This window comes from Garra rufa, chromosome 20 (assembly GCF_049309525.1).
Source record: "Garra rufa chromosome 20, GarRuf1.0, whole genome shotgun sequence".
Taxonomy (NCBI): domain Eukaryota; kingdom Metazoa; phylum Chordata; class Actinopteri; order Cypriniformes; family Cyprinidae; genus Garra; species Garra rufa.
In genome coordinates this window covers 29925339-29932975 of record NC_133380.1, presented here as the reverse complement: position 1 = coordinate 29932975, position 7637 = coordinate 29925339, and positions in this window count along the sequence as shown.

The following is a 7637-nucleotide window of genomic DNA, read 5'->3' as shown; positions in this document are numbered from 1 at the left end:
AAAAGATAAATAAATGAAATAAAAGTAAAATATAATACTGAAAATAAAACAAAAAGTAAAATAAAACTAAAAAAAATTACATAAAATTAAAAAATAAAAATGAAATAAAATTTAAATAAAATAAAAATGACAATTAAAATAAAAAATTAAAATAAATAATATAAATTAAGTATATAAAAATGAAACAAAATAAAATTAATTAAATAAAAACAAAATTAAAATAAATAAATAAAATTATTAATAATAATAAAATTATTTTATTAAAATTAAATAAACATTAGATAATTTTTTATTGTTCTCATTTGATAACCACCAATAATACATTTGTATTAAATCAAGAAAAAAAAGAAAGGAAGTTGTTAAAGGTTAATGAATTAAATTGAAAAGACAGAATCCTGAAAAATTAAAACAGAAAACAGAATAACTGGGGAAAAATAAAATAATGGATGGATGGATAGATTTTTCATAGGTCCTAAAGGTGTAATTTTCTTTAAACTTGTAATAAATGTGTTGTAAAATTGTACAGGCTTAATTAATGACACATGCTTTTTGATTACCAACAATTAATTTAACCATTAAAAGGGAATACAGAAAAATTAAAGAGGAGGAAAAAAATTCATTTTGGAAAAAAATTAATGAAATTGGGAAAAAGTCAAATTGATTTTATAGGGTCCTAAATGCTGAATTGTGAATGCTGATAAAGTGACTCTCAGAGCAGCTCTGGAGATTGGCTAGATGTAGGCTAAACATCTTTTATTCCTGCAGTCTATATTTTCCACATCGCTACCAGTGTTTTCTTTCAAGAATCCATCAAGACAACAGCATGTGTGCCACAACAATGATGTGTCCCTCACTTCAGTGACCTCTGACCTGTGACCTCTGACCCAAAACCTTGGGTTCACACACGTGTGCTTCTGAAACGACCCAAAGAGCCCTTGAGAAGACACTTACTGACACAAAACCACAGAAAACGTTCTGTTTCTATCATTAAACGCTCATGTTTCAACCTTATGTACTGATTTACATATTTTAAATTCCTTAGAGCTGCTCATCTGTGTTGAGGCAGGGTATTATTTTCAAAATCATTTTCAACAATGCTTTAATGACAATCAAAAAAAAAAAAAAAAGTGAGTTTGAAGCATCCGTGTGATATTACTGATGTGACATAACACAGAAACCAGATACCCACAGCCTTAACAACAGAATATCAGAGTAACTACTGACTCGACGCGGCCGTGTGTTTGGCCATTCCACAGAACAATAACAAAGAAATATCAATCTTTCATGAAGAGGAAAGAAAAATAGCCGGGAGCTTAAAGGTCAACTTCCTGTTTGGATCCTGTTTGGACTGCAGGTGCAGGAATCATTGCTGGCAGAGCCAACACAAATATGGGAGAGAGACACGGACGTCTGGAGGAGGAGGAGCTGCTGTCTGACCACAACTGAAACAAAACTCTGCTACATGAGACCTGGGCCCGTATTCACAAAACATTTTATCTTACCACTAAGAGTTCTCCTAAATAGCAGTAAAAGTTTTTAGCTAAGAGTTTTCTCTTAAAACCTATTAACAAAGCTGCTGAGACAAACTTTTACTAAGCAGTAGAGAGAAGTCTTAAGCTAAGAGTAAGGGCGGGGTTGACCTCGTTACTATGGATGATGTCAGCATGCTCACTAACATGCATACAGTGATTGGCTGATAGGGGAGGAGTCTCTGTCAGACATTTATTCATAGAAATATTGTTGTAAATGTTGCCATATTCAAATAAAGTTTTAAAAAGGTAGTAAAAATGTTGCCACATTCAAAAAGAATTTAAAATACAGGGCAAGTTTCACTTAATAAATAAGTGTTCAAATGTTTGACAGCCTATTACCTGTGTGCTTCTTATAAAAAACAATTAGCTGATATGCGTGTAAACAGACTTTTTTAAAGAGCTTTTTATGCTTTTAATGACACAGAATAGCAGAGAACTAACACAAAATCATTGGGTGAAGAGAAGGGGGCGGGAGCAGCAAAATATTTCGAAACGGGAATCGAACTCAGGGCGCTTTGAGCAGAGTTACGCTATATATTGACGCACTAACCGCTAGGCTATCGGCGCCGACATAAAAGCCTTGTTTTCTATTCATGATAGAATAATCATGGCTGATGGCGAGATACGCAAACGTAAAACAAAACCAAACTGGATGCAAGAACAGCTGTTACTTCTTGCCCAACGTAGGATATAATCAAATGGAAATAACCTCCAAGACTAAAAAAAAAGTTGTGTAGGAATATGCATGCATATACATGCAGAGTGTTTCTAAAACGTTTAAGTTATAGGCAGATCGCCACCAACAGCAGTATTAGGAAGGTAAGGATTTGATCTTGTGATTTAAGCCTTATTTAGGCTGATTTATACTCGACGTGTTCTTCTGCACCGCAAGCCTGTGCTGCCTGCGCGCGCACATCACCAAATTCTGGGCCCCTGTTCCTAAAAGATCTTAAGGATAAAAGTAGCCTATCTCATAACTTAGCGATTTAGGAGAAAATCTTAAAAGTAATGCTTAAAACAATCCTAAATTTAGGACTCCTAATTTTTGCTCTAAGAGTATTTCACAAAGCGTTTTAGCACTAAAACTAGCTCCTAAATCTGCGAAATGTTAGGAGTAGTGGAGAGGACTCCTAAGTCACTAAGATCAAGTCCTAAAACTATCCTATAATGGCTGTTGCCGGCTGTCTGCCTCGGAACAGAAGCATTTTAGAAGCATTGGATGATAATGAGCTTTTCAGAAGATGTGGTCTTAATCGCGAAGGACTGCTGTAGATTTGCAACAAATAGAAAAAACTCCACAGATCAATGTTTTGACAATCCTCGAATCGCAGCTTCTTATGAATGCAATAAATGTTTTAATGAGGCTAAGGATTTTAATCTGCAATAGCATAAGGTTACATGAAAACATTATCGGCAACTTGAAAGTAATGTCCGTTTAGCTGTAGCAGTTGTTTGTCACTTAAATTCTGCAATCTCTGCCTTAATTTGCCTGACTTTGCAAAGAGTACCAGCGCTTTTCACAGTCATCTTTGCTTCTGGACAAAAGTGGGAAAGCTGCATTTATTTGCACACATATATTTTCCCACGCATCTCTTTTAGTTTTTGAGGTTATCCCAACTTTGTATTCATGAGCAAATTGGGCAAGAAGTAAGAGTTGTTCTTGCGTCCAGTTTGGTTTTCTTTTACGTTTACATGCCTTACTATCACCTATGATTATTCTACCCTGTTAATTAAAAGGCTGTTTATATGCATAGCCGCTAACTGTATACGAGGAGCGCACATGTGGCAGGAGATACACGTTTAATTAGTGACACTTAGCCTGCATTTTAAAACCTTTATTTAAATATGATATAATAGTGCACGTTACTTCTATGAATAAATCTCTGACAGAGACCCCTCCCCTGTCAGCCAATCATTGTGTGCATAGTTAATGAGCATGTCAACATCATCCATAGTAACGAGGTCAACCCCGCCCTTACTTTTAGCTTAAGACTTCTCTCTATTCCTTAGTAAAAGTTTGTCTCAGCAGCTTTGTGAATAGGTTTTAAGAGAAAACTCTTAGCTAAAAACTTTTACTAGCATTTAGGAGAACTTTTAGTGGTAAGATGAAATGTTTTGTGGTTACAGACTCTGATCATGTGTACATAATGTATTGACATTAAACTAGTTTTTAACATGATAATTTTATTCTTACATGTACTTTAATAATATGTTATTAACCTTGAGATAAATGTTGCCGTGAATAAATGCATAGATATGCAAGCATTATTAGTAATATCCAATAGTCTAGTGGTAGAATGTTCATTAGATGAGTCAGAGGGTTTCGGTTCTAATCCGCCGTCACATAGCTTTTTCATCCCTTTATAAAATTAAATATGTTCATCAGTGATCCTATATCAGAGACACATTTGTGTGTATTTTGTTTTGATTTTTAAGTGAGGGATTGAAGCGCGCGCGTGTGAACACTGAGCACGAGCCGCATTGAGAAAGTTGCGCAATGAACATTAAGCATGATTTCAGAAAAAAATACAGATTCCAGCGTCAGCACCTTATTTAACAGAAAGGAATGTTTCATCAGCATTAGGTATGTCCTTGCTGCGAGATGTTCAAAAAAGTGGTGGGACAATAGCTTTACAAAAAGTGTCCCACTCATCCCACCCGTGCATTACGCCTATGAAAATAAGTAATGTGAAACACTAACAGAAGCAATTATGAGAAATATTTTTATTACAGCAGTCTTCAACAGTAAAACCAACACAAAATGTACAGTCTCACAAACTTTTTTGCAAAAGTTTTCGTCCGTTCCAATACAGGTCACGATGAGTTTTTTGCCATCTGACTATTTATATGGTCATTGATGGATTATAGAGATGTTTGTACAGGCGTACCTGTTCAGCCAAAACAGCTTTAACATTTTTCGTGGGAAATGGGGTTACACGCGAACAGTTCACTCGAGAAGCCGTGCACACAGCCACGCGAAATGGGTGATTTTACAAACCCAAGCGAACTTGCGGACACGTATAAATCAGTCTTTACGTTGCACAGATTTAGGAGCTAGTTTTAGCGCTAAACGCTTTGTGAAACACTCTTAGAGCAAAAACTTATGAGTCCTAAATTTAGGACCGACACGCCCATTATTTTTAAGATTTTCTCCTAAATCGGCAACTTATGAGCTACTTTTAGCCTTAAGATGTTTTGTGAATACGGGCCCTGTGCTGGATTTCTGCTTATGTTTCTGTTACACAAATAGAAGCAAATAAAAACTAAAAAGAAAAAAAGTCTTGCTGCTTATTAAAAAAAACTGAAAACTATTTTTTGACAATGTTAATGTATTTTTTTTTTTTTTTTATTGATAAAGTTTCACTGCAATGTCCTGGGTCGTTAAAATACAAAAATCAAATCAAATTTGAAACAGGTGTATCAATAGTCATTATATATATATTTTTTTTAATTCCAAAGTGTGCAAATATTGATATTATCTCACCATAATTAAGAAATCATATGCTTTTTTTTTATATAGTATCCAAATTCGAAGTGGATCAAAATCTTTTGATTTCATCTTTCAAGTTGTCCTAAAACCAAAACAATACTCGTTCTTGTCTTAGGACAACTTTGATCTTTTTCGATCCACTTCAAATGTTGACTACTGTACATCACCTACAAGGTAATTGCAATTTTTTTTTCTCTCAATTGTGACTTTTTTCTCAGAATTCGTCATACAAAATCGCAATCTTTAGAAATACAGTCAGAATTGTGAGTTAATTTAGAATTTTGAGATATAAACTCACGTTTATCACAATTCTGAGAAATTGTGAAAGTCAGAATTGCAAGCAAAGTCATCAGAGAAATTTGCGAGAAAAAAAAAGAATTCAGACTTTATTTCTCGCAATTATGAGTTTATATTTGGCAATTCTGAGAAAAAAAAAATCAGAATTGAGAGCAAAGTCGTCAGAATTGCGAGATGCAAACATTTGCGAGAAAAAAGTCAGAACTTGCGAGTTACTCAGAATTGACTATTTCTTGCAATTGTAAGAAAAAAGTCAGATGTGATTTTTTCTCTCGTAATTCTGACTTTAATTCTTAGAATTGAGAGTTTGTCCCAATTCTGAGAAAAAAGTCAGAATTGCAAGCAAAGAAGTCAGAATTGCGAGATACAAACTCACATTTGCGAGAAAAGGTCAGAATTGCAATTCTGAGGAGAAAAAAAAAAAAAAAAAAAAAAAAAGAGTCAGAAATCCAAAAAAAAAGTCAGAATTGCGAGTTTGTCACAATTCTGCGAAAAAAGTCAGAATTGCGAGATACAAACTCACATTGGCGAGAAAGTCAGAATTGCACGTTTTTATTTTGCGAGAATTGCGAGTTTGTCACAATTCTGATGAAAAAAAAAGTCAGAATTGTGAGCAGTCAGAATTGCGAGTGACAATTCTGCGAAAAAGTCAGAATTGCGAGATACAAACTCACATTTGAGACAGAATTTGCGAGTTTCTCAGAATTCTGACCATTTCTTGCAATTGTAAGAAAAAAAGTCAGAATTGTGAGTTTTTCCTCTCGCAATTGACTAATTCTTAGAATAGCAAGTTGTCACAATTCTGAGAAAAAAGTCAGAATTGCGAGATACAAACTCACATTTGCGAGAAAAAAATCAGGATTGCAATTCTGAGAAAAAAAAAAGTCAGAAATGCGAAAAAAGTAAATTGCGAGTTGTCACAATCCTGCGAAAAAAAAGTCACAATTGTGAGATACAAACTCACATATGCAACAAAAAGTCAGAATTGCATGTTTTTATTGTGAGAATTGCGAGTTTGTCACAATTCTGATGAACTGCAAGAAGTCAATTGCGAGTGACAATTCTGCGAAAAAGTAGTCAGAATTGCGAGAAAAAAAGTTGAGTTTCTTGCGACAGAGCTTGCGAGTTTCTCAGAATTCTGACCATTTCTTGCAATTGTAAGAAAAAAGTCAGAATTTTTTTTCTTCCTCAGAATTGCAATTCTGACCTTTTCTCGCAAATGTGAGTTTTTCTCTCGCAATTCTGAATTTAATTCTTAGAATTGAGAGTTTGTCCCAATTCTGAGAAAAAAGTCAGAACTGCATGCAAAGAAGTCAAACTCATATTTGCAAGAAAAGGTCAGAATTGCAATTCTGAGAAAAAAAAAAAAGGTTAGAAATCCCCCCAAAAAAGTCAGAATTGCGAGTTAGTCACAATTCTGCGAAAAAAGTCAGAATTGCGAGATACAAACTCACATTGGCGAGAAAGTCAGAATCGCACGTTTTTATTTTGCGAGAATTGTGAGTTTGTCACAATTCTGATGAAAAAAAAGTCCGAATTGTGAGCAGTCAGAAGTGCGAGTGACAATTCTGCGAAAAAGTTAGAATTGCGAGATACAAACTCACATTTGAGACAATTTGCGAGTTTCTCAGAATTCTGACCATTTCTTGCAATTGTAAGAAAAAAGTCAGAATTGTGAGTTTTTCCTCTCGCAATTTTGACTAATTCTTAGAATAGGGAGTTTGTCACAATTCTGAGATAAAAGTCAGAATTGTAAGTTTTCACAATTGTGAGCAAAGTCAGAATTGCAAGATACAAACTCACATTTGCAAGGAAAAGTCAGGATTGCAATTGAGAAAAAAAGTCAGAAATGCAAAAAAAGGTCAGAATTGCGAGATACAAACTCACATTGGCGAGAAAAGGTTAGAATTGCATGTTTTTATCTCGCAATTCTGACTAATTCTTAGAATTGCAAGTTTACATCACAATTCTGAGAAAAAAAAAGTCAGAATTCCAAGCAAAGAATTGTGAGATACAATCTCACATTTGTGAGAAAAAAAAGTCAAAACTTGCGAGTTTCTCGGAATTCCAAACTTCATTTCTTGCAAAAGGAAAAAAAAAGTCACAATTGAGATATAAACTCGTAATTCTGAGGAAAATGTCAGAATTGAGAGTTTTTATCTCGCACTTTAATTCTTAGAATTGCAACTTTAATTCTCTGAATTGCAAGTTAATATCACACAATACTGAGAAAAAAAAAGTCAGAACTGCAAGATTATTTTTTAACCCGTTTTGCAGGATTATTTGATGAATAGAAGGTCTAAAAACAGCATTTCTTT